General features: G+C 40.6%; 1 protein-coding gene across 2 annotated transcripts in view; it reads left to right on the top strand.

Moving 5' to 3' along the window:
* Positions 1 to 321: 321 nt before the first annotated feature.
* The window catches only part of LOC109900093 (centrosomal protein of 170 kDa-like), an 85,761-nt gene continuing 73,170 nt past the window's right edge, over positions 322 to 12,912 (top strand). Inside the window, exon 1 of one of the 2 annotated variants that reach the window (XM_020495817.2) lies at positions 322 to 619. The gene's annotated coding sequence lies outside the window, so the exon portion shown is untranslated. Of the gene's footprint in view, positions 620 to 2,218; positions 2,313 to 12,912 lie in introns of those variants that run through there. The other variant, XM_031835199.1, reaches the window with a different exon arrangement.

The raw sequence follows: 12,912 nt of genomic DNA, 5'->3' as shown, positions 1-12,912 counted from the left end.
TAGCTAGCTAAGTTACACATACAAAACGGTTGCTACCGTGTAGATATCAGCAGAGTTGATGCATGTCTGGCTTCAACTCAGCTGTGAACCGTTGAATCAAGCAGCTTTCCAAATACCTCCCTGAACCAAGCAATGGGCCTTGGAACTTGTAGTTTTAGGTGATGCTCAACTTTTGTTGAACTGTTTAAAATAAAAACTACAACCCCAATATCGCGTTGGTAGGCCTATCAGATTGGTATGATCGCGAGATCAGTCTTCACAATCACATAAAATAGCTTTTATTCGGCCAAAACAATGTACACTAATACATATGTATCGAATGTATTAGCATATTGTAACAACATTGTTGAACATCTTTGTTTTTGATAGTTGCATTTATTGTATTTGCCAATCAATCTGGAAAACACGCCCACCGGGTCGAGCTGGAACTGCAGACGCTGGCGACTCGTGGAGGATGTAGGAAACTGCTATTTGTAAGGAAAAGCGTTATTGCTGAGCAACTGAGAGAAGACCAACGTATATAGGCTACTAGGTCTGGGCACCGAGATCAGTGTACAGTTCCATTGGATATTGCAAGCCTCCACCATAAAAGCCAGCGAAATAGAGCAGTAAATAAAAGGTAAGTGAGACATGCAAGATAATGAAACGTTTTCCACAGCTGTATGATTGTCTTGGAGAGAATGTTGTATTGCTTCCAAGTAAACCAACTGTACAAATGAATAAATAAATACAGTTCTTGGAATTCCCACTCCATCTTTTCTGTCTTTAGGCCTACTTTCTGACAATGTAACTGGAACAATGATATAATTGGCTACAACGTTTTCATTCCAGGGCATATTTGTGAATTATGAAAGAGCAGATGAACGTTTTAAATTATACAACTCAAAATTCACAATGGGGCTGTGCAGAATGATTAGCCTATAAAGGCTGATGTTTTATTGGCTAACGTTATATAGAGAGAGTAGTGAGACTGGTTAGGCTGGTTGCAGTGTATTGTCATGCTGCATGCATGGCCACTTCTCCAGCTTTTGTGGGCTTGCTGCATTGTTGCAAATCTCCCCTGCCATGTAATCGGCTACTGTGTATCTGATAGGATAACGCTGACCTGTAGCTACTGTAGTGTTTGATTATTTGCTACATTTCCTTTAGTTGATACAATTTGATAGTCTAATGCTTGCCTTTAGCTTTAGCCAACCAGGCTATGTTCAGGCTAGGCACTACTGGACCGGTCGGGTTATCTGAATGTCCTGTTGTTCCCAGTTAATCAGTGGAGTTTACGGACTAGGGCTTTTATCCGATTGGTTCGTCTATTTGTAATGGCAGAGGATTTTTCTGAGTATATCCCTTTCTTTTCGGTCAGTTGTTTCTTTCCCGAGATGAAGCCCTTGTGTGTTCTGTAGTGTGGGGGCTTTATTTTGAAGCCAGACAGCTTGCCTCAGTGACCTGCTTTACTTCATATCGGCTCTCTTTGTGTAATGTATAGGTTTTTTCACCACACAAGGCTTCAACTTAAAAAGTGCTGCCAATGCATCTGAATAATTTTATATTTTTGGTTTAGTTTGGATTTCATAGTCCTCTCCATGAGACAATCTCGAACCTCTTTCAAGACGTCACCTAATGTCAAATTCCCATGAATTAGAGGGGTGTTTCGAAAAGAGCTCTCTCTTTTTTTTTTTATCACTAAAGCTCGAGATTCTGCTTTGTCCATTATGCTCATGAAAAGTGATAAACTAATGTGAATCAGGCAGGCGGTGGTCTGTGAAATAATACTATACAAACATTTTAGAAACACAATAGTCAGACAAATTGATTGGCTTACAATAGCTAGAACCTTAAATAAACCAATTTATTAAAGCTACACAGAACTTCTGGTACAGCTCCTGCATTAAACAGCCATTTGTCTGTGTGAAACAGACTGGAATTCTTTGAGAGCGGGACAGTGTGAAACAGACTGGTATTCTTTGAGAGCGGGACAGTGACCATCTGCTTTTGAATCGTTGTCTCCTCCTGCAGGAATTCAAGTGTTGGGCCTGTGCCACTGATAATCATAGCCAGCACTCCAACTGTAACCACTGGCTGTAGGCAGCTGTGTCCGACTCATTGGATGACTGGAGAGGCAGCACACTGAAGTAGCCTACGCCTAAGTACTGACCCATTTTACCATACTTTAGTTAGAGTACTTTAAATATAGTTCTGCATCAATGATTGGTTTATCATAGCCAGCACTCCAACTGTAACCACTGGCTGTAGGCAGCTGTGTCCGACTCATTGGATGACTGGAGAGGCAGCACACTGAAGTAGCCTACGCCTAAGTACTGACCCATTTTACCATACTTTAGTTAGAGTACTTTAAATATAGTTCTGCATCAATTTGAAAGTATACTGTAAATTATTATCAAGGTCCTTATGCCACTCATGAAGCTCTCTTTAGAGTCTAGTCTCAATGGCCTCCTGGTAACAACAAGGTATACAGTATAATGTAAATTATTATCAAGGTCATCATGCCACTCATGAAGCTCTTTTTGGAGTCTAGTCTCAATGACCTCCTGTTAACAACAAGCTTGTTTTCTTCAAGAATATCTTCATTTTTTATGTTTGAGGACTTTGTTGTCCAGCCCTGCCATTGTTTCTTAACAGCCAAGAGGAAGCTTGGGAAATGAGTTCACTTTACTACAGCATTTTGTATGTTGTTCATGAGACCCTCCTACTTCACTCTGCCATAGACACTGCCACGGGGCCAGTTCCCTTTTCAGTGTTGTTATAATAGTGTGTTGTTATAATAGTGTTGTTATACACACTAAGAATATAACTGAAGCTTCCACCAGGTCTATTTTACTAGAGGTTCATGGGTAAATTGCCTGAAAGAATAATGGGCTCTTGTTTTCAAGGAGAGGGATAATTAAGCAATAAGGCCCAAGGGGGTGTGGTATATGGCCAATATCACGCCTAAGGGCTGTTCTTATGCACAACGCAACTCGGAGTGCCTGGATACAGCCCTTAGTCGTGGTATATTGGCCATACACCACAAACCCCGAGGTGCCTTATTGCTATTATAGACTGGTTACTAAACGGAAATAGAGCAGTAAAAATACATTCTTTGTCATACCGGTGGTATACAGTGTGATATACCACGGCTGTCAGCCAATCAGAATTCAGGGCTCGAACCACCAGTTTATAATTGTAGTTATACCATGGGTAGGCTAGTTGCATCTATTTCATCAGCCATGTTATAAAAGAATAACATCCACTTTTTCCACATGTAGAATAAGTGTCTCAAACTACATGCAATCAACTTCACATCCGTTTTGGGGTGTGACATTGGCCTATTATCTTTGCCAGTATGGATAATTTCTTTCCATGTGCCAGTCTCTGTTTCTGTGTGAGTGACATGGCTATTTTTATTGTCCTGTGAAAATAGGAAGGCCATCTCTGGACAACATTAGAGGTGGTTTCATAGTTAACTTGGAATGGCTAGTTAAGTGCTAATGTCACTAGTAAGGCCAGAGCCGAGCAAGGTGGAGCTAATGTTTTAGCTTCACTGGCTGTGGTCAGTGTATTTACTGAATCAAACATTTTCTTGACTTGCTCTATAATAACCTGTATGAGCTTAACATACACTTTTCCGCTTATGCATTATGTTTTTCTAAAATAAAACATACATGTATTTTTGTGTCTGGAGTAATGTAGCCTCCTTTCACTGCTACCGCCCTGTATAGACCAGATCCTAGATGGTGCATGACTGTGACCAATGAATTCAGTGTCCCATGTCATCTACTGATGTCCACAGCCAGTAGGGTCACCATTAGTACAGGTTCCCCATATCCCTAGAGAATGTTATGATTATATCCATCATGACATTGTTGCATGTGTGCTAAATCACCAGTGACCTATATCCATTTAGCTTTATAATAATACTATGATTAATAATAATAATAATATATACCTTATTGTTCATAGCTGGTCATTTTTCCGTGCTGCTGTTGAATTAGGGATTTCTAAGAACATCTATCAATGACGTTGGAAAAGGATTGTAATCTATTGTTTGATGTGAATGGATGTGAACGGATGCCCAATGGGGATTATGCCATGCTGCACTTAAAACATGTACAGACATTTGAATGTCAATAGTATTACAGTCATCAATTACAGTCTATACGTTGAAGCCTATCTGAGTAAACATACAGTATGCCCAGCATGTATTTCCATGTGTAGGTCATATGGAACATTAAATGGGTCATTAAAGATCCCATGGCACTTATCGTAAGAGTAGGGGGGTTAACCCCGGTGTCCTGGCTAAATCTGGCCCTCAAACCATCATGGTCACCTAATCATCCCCAGCGTACAATTGGCTCATTCACCCCCCTCCTCTCCCCTGTAACTATTCCCCAGATCGTTGCTGTAAATGAGAATGTGTTCTCAGTCAACTTACCTGGTAAAATAACGGTAAAATAAAATAAAATATAAAAAAATGAAGGTCAATGAGCATGTGTATTAAATAAGGGTTTTACGTACTGATCACAATCAGGCTCAGTTTAGGATGCAGGATTATTGCACAGTTTGGTTTTTCTCACAAGCTGCTCAGGTGATAGATGAGCTGTCTAGGTGCTGTCTAGGTGCTGTCTGGGTGCTGTCTGGGTGCTGTCTGGGTGCTGTCTGGGTGCTGTCTGGGTGCTGTCTATGTGCTGTATATGTGCTGTCTGGGTGCTGTCTATGTGCTGTATATGTGCTGTCTGGGTGCTGTCTATGTGCTGTCTACAAGGAAATGTTTTGTGAAGATAGGGGCTCTTTGAGTTAATTTGGTCAAACAGAGTTGGTCTGTAGAGCTTGTTTTCCATAGCCATTCTCCCTATAAGGTCTCCTGTCCCCATACTGTAGCACCCAATAATATGGTTAACTAACAAAGGGAGACTGTTAGCTATTGTTCAACTTTGCAGTCAGCCTATCTTAGCCTATCCCGGGGGCTCTTGAATGAAACAAAAATGGATGAGATTGCTTATCTCACCTAGACGTATCTCACCTAGACGTATCTCACCTAGACGTATCTCACCTAGACGTATCTCACCTAGACGTATCTCACCTAGACGTATCTCACCTAGACAGCCATGTAAGTGCTGAGTCCTTTGTGATAGTTCTATTGTTCTGTCACCAAATAATAATTTTTGCATTCATGAATTAAGCCATGTTATTACGGATCCATAGTCTAACTGAGATCATATAAGGATATGCTGATTAAAGGATGGAAATACAAATACTATTCTATGTGAGCAGTTGGCATAGTGGCACATTGTGGTTAGGTAAGCAAGTGACACAATGTGTTTTTCATGTATTAGCACAGGAAAAGTAGTCCATTCTGGTACAAACTTCAAAGTGAATTGTCTCCATACAGACAGTCAGCATGAAGCAGCAACACGCCCCTGGGAATAAGCCATTGTACCCTCAATGTGTGCCCAGTAGTTTAGTTGGAAGTCTTCCTATTGCATAGTCACATTTCCCCCGAAATTACCAGACTCTGACCGTGTCTGAATACCCATTCTTGCGACCTAAATAGTAGGCCATTTGAGTACACCAAAAAAATTGTTTTATAGTATGTGACATTTAGAAAATTGAGTATACTTGAAATGCCCGGATTTCATACTCATTAAGGCTTTTACAACAGCTGATCAATTAGATATTGGGATGAGCTCCCAAAATGCACCAATTAATGCAAAACAACACAATAGAGCATTCTCATGATACCAAAATAGAAAGTTTTAAGTATGTGAATTCTTTCAAATCTAGTATGGTTTAAATGCCAGGACGTTCTTATAATTTCAGCTCTTCATCTAGTAGGATTAGATGCATACTTTTCCACAATGCATTGGAAGAGGTGGGCTGCGAGTGATAGGCCCTAGTTCTCTTCAAGTAGCCAAACAATAGAACTGGGCTACATAATTGAGAAGATGCCGAATAGCGATGGTGTTCAAATGTAGGCTAAGTCGTTTTTGAATCGTATCGAGTATTGTATCATAGGCTACATTTTAGAAAACAGAAGCCTTTTTAAAATGTATTTTTTAACCAAAGTGGATTTCTGTTTTCATTGAAAAGTGTTTCTTGTTCTCTTGGCCTTTGCCCGAGCTTTTAAAGAAAATACTAAACCACCTTTTGATTTCCGGGGACTCGGGATGTGACTGAGTTATTGAGTTATTGAGTTTCCCAAAAGCTTCGTAGCACTAAGACCATCTTTCGTCCTTTTAGTTTCAATGGAATTAAGATTATTCTTTTTCCCATTGCTTTTGGGAAAACCAGCCCAGGACTGTTTATTTGAACATATGGATTGGTTTAGTTTTGTAGGCGTGGCTACCTATTTAATTATTACATTTCTGGATCAAGCCTTAGCAGTCATTCTGATCTTGTTCCCAATGAACAGTGCTTTAGTTTATTATGTTGCCGTCCAACGGTTCTGAATTTGCGACACACCCGATTGTCTACGTTTGTCTGTGCAATAGCCTTATGATTTGAACATTTGAAACGTTTTTGTGTGTGTACTAGGCTATTTGATTTCATTTATATATGTTATATGTTATATTTGGTTTCACTGATAAATATGTTGAAATGGACCCAAATGATCTTTCTCCATCTTCAGTCCTTTTTAAATAGGATCGATGTGCTATATGGTCTACTACAGTATAGGTCCAATGTGATAGTCTGCCTATAACCAGCCTGAGTAGGCTTATGACTCCATTGGGTCCAATGTGATAGTTTGCCTGTAACCAGTTTAGAGAAATGTATCGAATTGAAAACAAACTATTATCAGGCTGGCTAATGCGATGCATGTCTGTTGAATTTGGAAAGATCTACCCGCACTTGACCCCGTCCCATCTACTCAGCCAGTTTACTGCGTTGCGGCCGTGGCATACATTTTACTAAACGGTATATGCTAAATAGTATGCAACAATGAGTACATAGTATGCTGTTTAAGTATGTAGTAAGCTAGTGTTGGTTTTCGGACACGGGCAGTGTCGGCGCTCTCTGTTGGTATTGTAATCACGTCTAATATTAGCAAGGGATGTTGTCTGAGGCCACGGTGCCCTCAAGGAATGGATACACAACATCAATTGATTGTGTGGTTATATAACATGTAGCCTGCCAGTGATGAGTAATCACTTCCATACCGAAAACAAACAGATTGATGGGATTGCTGTGCAGCCTTTAAAGAAAGGATCCTTGTGTTTGATCTTTCCTTTTGTGAAAAGTTAGATATATACCTCTGTGTTTTCTGGTCTGGCCTGGCCTCATCTGGTATGGTCTGGTCTGGCCAGACTGTAAATAATAGTGCAGTCATCTGGGACCAGAATAAGACCGAGTAAGATCCAGTCCTTTTAGTTGTTTATTGCCCTGGGCTGTTGTCTTGCCTCCCTATTCTTTCTGACTGTCGATGCAGCCATGTATCAAAGTAAAGCGCTCTCATTAGCTTTGGGCCTGCTGAAGCAAATAAGAAGATCAGGCAAGCTATTTCATTTATGAGGTTTTACAATCTAGTTCCTTTTAGTTGACAGGAGGCCACATTTAACATGGCAGCCTTTACTGAAACACCTGCCTCAGCATCTTGGATATATGTGGGAGTGCTTGCACAGATTGCCTATGCATTATTTTGTGTGTGTGTGTGCGCACGCATCTGGCAGTGATAGGTGGTCTGAGTCAGTAGCCCTGGCCTATGATGGGATAAGTAGGCTGAGGGACTGTTGCATCATGTGACCATGACGCTACTTGGAGGATCCATGGTCACAGGAGAGAAACACATTAGAGACACCCGGAAGAGAACACTCCATTCATGTGTCACTTTCTCTCAGAGGGAGCCTGAAATCTGATTGGTTTAGCGAGGAGGGAATGATTTTGAATGGCTGGAATGAGATCACTATACTACTTACACAATTTGTCATGTTGTATTTAGATAAAGTAATGCTATGGCTTAGAAGGGGATTAGCCAAAGAGCTGATTATGCTAGATTCGCTTGTGCTTTCTCCAATGATTTTTGTCCTTTAAGGGATGACTTCATTGTCTTGGCTGTTAGCATAAGAAGCTATTATCTGATGATAGCACAACAGTAAACAAAGAGAGTGGCATATTTCAACCCTGCAGGCGCTACACAAAACGCAGAAATAAAATATAAAACATGCCTTTCCTTTGACTAGCTTCTTTTGTTGGCACTCCAATATGTCCCATAAACATCACAATTGGTCCTTTTGTTCGATGAATTTTGTCCATATATATCCAAAATGTCCATTTATTTGGTGCGTTTGATCCAGAAAAAAAGAGCTTCCAAATTGAGCAACGTCATTACAAAATCTCAAAAGTTCCTGGAAACTTTGCCAAAACATTTCAAAGTACTTTTGTAATACATATTAGATATTTTTAAACATTAATAATCGATCAAATTGAAGACGGGTCTATCTGTGTTAAATACAGGAAGACAACAAACCAATGCTACTTTTCAAGTCTTTCGCAACTCTCAACAGTGTTACCCATTTCCTAGATGGCCGTTATTCTTCATTGCACAAAGGAATAACCTCAACCAAATTCCAAAGCCTGGTGACATCCAGTGGAAGCGGTAGGAACTGAAAACAACTCTCAATGAGAACTCACTGAACAGACAGAGACCTAAAACAAAAAATTGGTAACGAAGTGCAAGCCCTCACTGACTCGCACCACAACACTACAGCCAAATAGGAGCCACTTAGAAAAACGACAAATTCTAGCATATTTTTCATAAAAACAGCGCTGAAACTCTGTCTAACGACTGTTGACATCAACTGGAAGCCAGAGGAACTGCAATCTGGGAGGTATTCCTTTGGTATTCCCATAGACAGCCATTATAATGAGTGGTGATGTCACGTTCTGACCCTTATTTCCTTTGTTTTGTCATTATTTAGTATGATCAGGGCGTGAGTTGGGGTGGGCAGTTTGTTTTTCTATGATTTGGGTATTTCTATGGTTCGGCCTAGTATGGTTCTCAATCAGAGGCAGGTGTCCATTAGTTGTCTCTGATTTAGAATTATACTTAGGTAGCCTGGGTTTCAAATAGTGTCCGTAAAGTTCGTAGAAACATGTCAAACGATGTTTAGAATCAATCCTCAGGTTGTTTTTATTCTAAATAATCGATAATATTTCAACCGGACAATAACGTTCAATATAAAAGGTAAACAAGAAAAGCGCGCACTCGGACATACACATGAAAAACCTCTGGGACACTGTAGGGTCCATTCATGCAGAGTGGTCTTACTCTCTCATTTTTCAGAATACAAGCCTGAAACAATTTCTAAAGACTGTTGACATCTAGGGGAAGCCATAGGAAGTGCAATTTGAATCCTACGTCAATGGATACTGTAATGGCATTCAATAGAAAACTACAAACATTTAAAAAATCCCACTTCCTGGATGGATTTTTCTCAGGTTTTTGCCTGCCAAATCAGTTCTGTTATACTCAGACATTATTTTAACAGTTTTGGAAACTTGAGTGTTTTCTATTATATGCATATCCTAGCTTCTGGGTCTGAGTAGCAGGCAGTTTACTTTGGGCACGCTTTTCATCCGGAGCTGAAAATAGTGCCCCCTACCCTAGTGAAGTTAAAGGTTCAATGCAGCTGTTTTTAAAAATCTTATTATCAAATTATTTGTAACAATTAAGTACCTTACTAGCTAGGTTGCCATACAATTGGTGACAGATTTTCAATGTGAATATTCAAAAATCTTCATAAAAACAAAATGCATATTTTCCCACCAGAGATGTGTTTCCATCAAATTGATTTGTTGTGGATAAAAGGCTGTGCGTGAGGACGCAGTGCACATGAAAATAACTTTTGCGTTGAAATTCCCTTGAACTGAATACAAAATAGAAGTGAAATGGGTTTCCATCACATTTTCAACTCAAAATGTTGCGTTATGTAAATGAGTCATTGCAGATGGCGCCGATGGACATGGCCGTCTTGTTTCAGGCTTCTAAGCAAATTTACAGTATTATTTGTAATGTTATTTCTCACATTATTAGCCCAGAACGTCCTTTGCGTTATTACATACAGCTGGAAAGAAGTTTTGGATATCAGAGAGGCAGTAACTCACCAGCATTTTGACCAAGAATACAACTTTCCTGAATTGGATCCTTTTTTCGTACCTTCCAAGGCGATTTAACTTATCACAGAGGCAGCTCCCAGATTCCACCGGCGGAGAAGAGGTATTTGGAGACGACTTTTAGTCCGACTCAGGAGGCATGCACACCATCCACCACTTCCGGGTATATTACTCGCTAATGTTCAGTCCCAGAGCAATAAAGTTCACGAGCTCAGGGTGAGGATCTCCTTCCAGTTAAAAGTTTCCAGTTAAAAGTTTACATACACTAAGTTGACTGTGCCTCTAAGCAACTTGGACAATTCAGAAAATTATGTCTTGGCTTTAGAAGCTTATGATGGGCTAATTGACATTATTTGAGTCAATTGGATGTGTACCTGTGGATGAATTTCAAGGCCTACCTTCAAACTCAGTGCCTCTTTGCTTGACATCATGGGAAAAATTAAAAGCAATCAGGCAAGACCTCAGAAAAATAATTGTAGATCTCCACAAGTCTGGTTCATCTTTGGGAGCAATTTCCAAACGCCTGAAGGTACCACGTTCATCTGTACAAACATTAGTACACAAGTATAAACACAATGGGACCACACAGCCGTCATATCGCTCAGGAAGGAGACGTGTTCTGTCTCCTAGAGATTAATGTACTTTGGTGCGAAAAGTGCAAATCAATCGCAACAAAGGACCCTGTGAAGATGCTGGGGGACACAGTTACAAAAGTATCTATATCCACAGTAAAACGAGTCCTATATCGACATAACCTGAAAAGCCGCTCAGCAAGGAAGAAGCCACTGCTCCAAAACCGCCATTAAAAAAAACAGACTACGGTTTGCAACTGCACATGAGGACAAAGATCGTTGGCCATAATGACCATCGTTATGTTTGGAGGAAAAAGGGGGAAGCTTGCAAGCCAAAGAACACCATCCCAACAATGAAGCACAGGGGTGGCAGCATCATGTTGTGGGAGTGCATTAATGCAGGAGTGACTGGGGAACTTCACAAAGTAGATGGCATCATGAGGTAGGAAAATTATGTGGATATATTGATGCAACATCTCAAGATATCAGTCAGGAAGTCAAAGCTTGGTTGCAAATGGGTCTTCCAAATGGACAATGACCCCAAGCATACTTCCAAAGTTGTGGGAAAATGGCGTAAGGACAACAAAGTCAAGGTATTGGAGTGGCCATCACAAAGCCCTGACCTCAATCCTATAGAACATTTGTGGGCAGAACTGAAAAACCGTGTGTTAGCAAAGAGTCCTACAAACCTGACTCAGTTACACCAGCTCTGTCAGGAGGCATAGGCCAAAATTCAACCAACTTATTGTGGGAAGCTTGTGGAAGGCTACCCGAAACATTTGACTTAAGTTAAACAATTTAAAGGCAACGCTACCAAATATTAATTGAGTTTAACGGCTGTCGTGGGAAGAAGGTGAGGACCAATGCACAACGTGGTACGTGTTCATCTTTTTAATAAAGTAAACTGAACACTGAATAACAACAACTAAGAAACAACCATGAACAGTTCTGTCTGGTGTAGACACACGAAGACTGAAAATAACCACCCACAAAACACAATGGAAAACAGGCTACATAAATATGGTTCTCAATCAGGGACAACGATTGACAGCTGCCTCTGATTGAGAACCATACCAGGCCAAACATAGAAATAGAAAATAGACAAACTAACAGACAACCCACCCAACTCACGCCCTGACCATACTAAAACAAAAGACAAAACAAAGTAACTAAGGTCAGAACGTGACATTGAGGGTATGTAAATTTCTGTCCCACTGGGAGTGTGATAAAATAAATAAAAGCTGAAATAAATAATTCTCTCTACTATTATTCTGACATTTCACATTCTTAAAATAAAGTGCTGATCCTAATTTACCTAATACAGGGAATTTTTACTAGGATTAAATGTCAGGAATTGTGAAACTGAGTTTAAATGTATTTGGCTAAGGTGGATGTAAACTTCCGACTTCAACTGTAGGTAAGATAATTTCCTTTTGAATTTCTCATCAAATGTAAAATGTTCCTGTTTTGATAAATTTAATATAGTGAGTTAGGTCTGCTCTATATCAAATTAGCATACCCCCTGAGTCCCTTCCTTGTTTCACACCTGGTAGGTTGGTGGATGGGATTTCCAGCTCTCTGTAACCTATAGTGCAACCAGTAGATCCGTCTCCTCTATACCATGTTTCTTGTAGGATGACAATGTCTGTATTTCTGATTTCTTTGGTGAAGTCAATGTTCCCGCTCTTTAGGCCAAAGGCAGATGACCTCAGGCCTTGGGTATTCCAGGAAGATATAGTGAAGGCTTTGTGTTCCATAAAGTGTCAAATGTTGTTGGTTGTGTGGTTTGGCCTCAGACCAGTAAGTGTTAGCTGAGCCTGCTGAGCATCTGGTACATTGCCAATGGCTTGGGATAGTGTAAGAGTGGGGGTTGGGCCAGTTTGCCTGCTCACGACCATGTCGTATGTGTGAGCTCCATGTTGGGGCCCTCTTTGTGGGAGTGGGTGGCATGGGGTGGGCAGGAGGGGCATAGGTCTGATCTGAGGGGGCCTACATGAGGTGTGGGCATGTTTGACTTGTGGGGTATTGATTGGTTGGGGTGTGGGGGTCTATTGATCTGTTGCTCCTGTATGAAGTGTTGGGGCTGCGTTTGAGAGCGGCGTCCTTTAGGGTCCGGGCAAAGGTGGACACTGCTGCCTTGTACAGGTGGACCTGGTCGTAAAGGCTGTTCAAGTCCAGGGTGGAGTGGTGGGCCAGTTAAACATTTTGTTTTGAGGTACTGTCACGGGAAATACTT

Source organism: Oncorhynchus kisutch, linkage group LG11, assembly GCF_002021735.2.
Source record: "Oncorhynchus kisutch isolate 150728-3 linkage group LG11, Okis_V2, whole genome shotgun sequence".
Classification (NCBI taxonomy): domain Eukaryota; kingdom Metazoa; phylum Chordata; class Actinopteri; order Salmoniformes; family Salmonidae; genus Oncorhynchus; species Oncorhynchus kisutch.
Note: the sequence above shows the minus strand (reverse complement) of the source record. Positions and strands in the feature narration are given on the sequence as shown.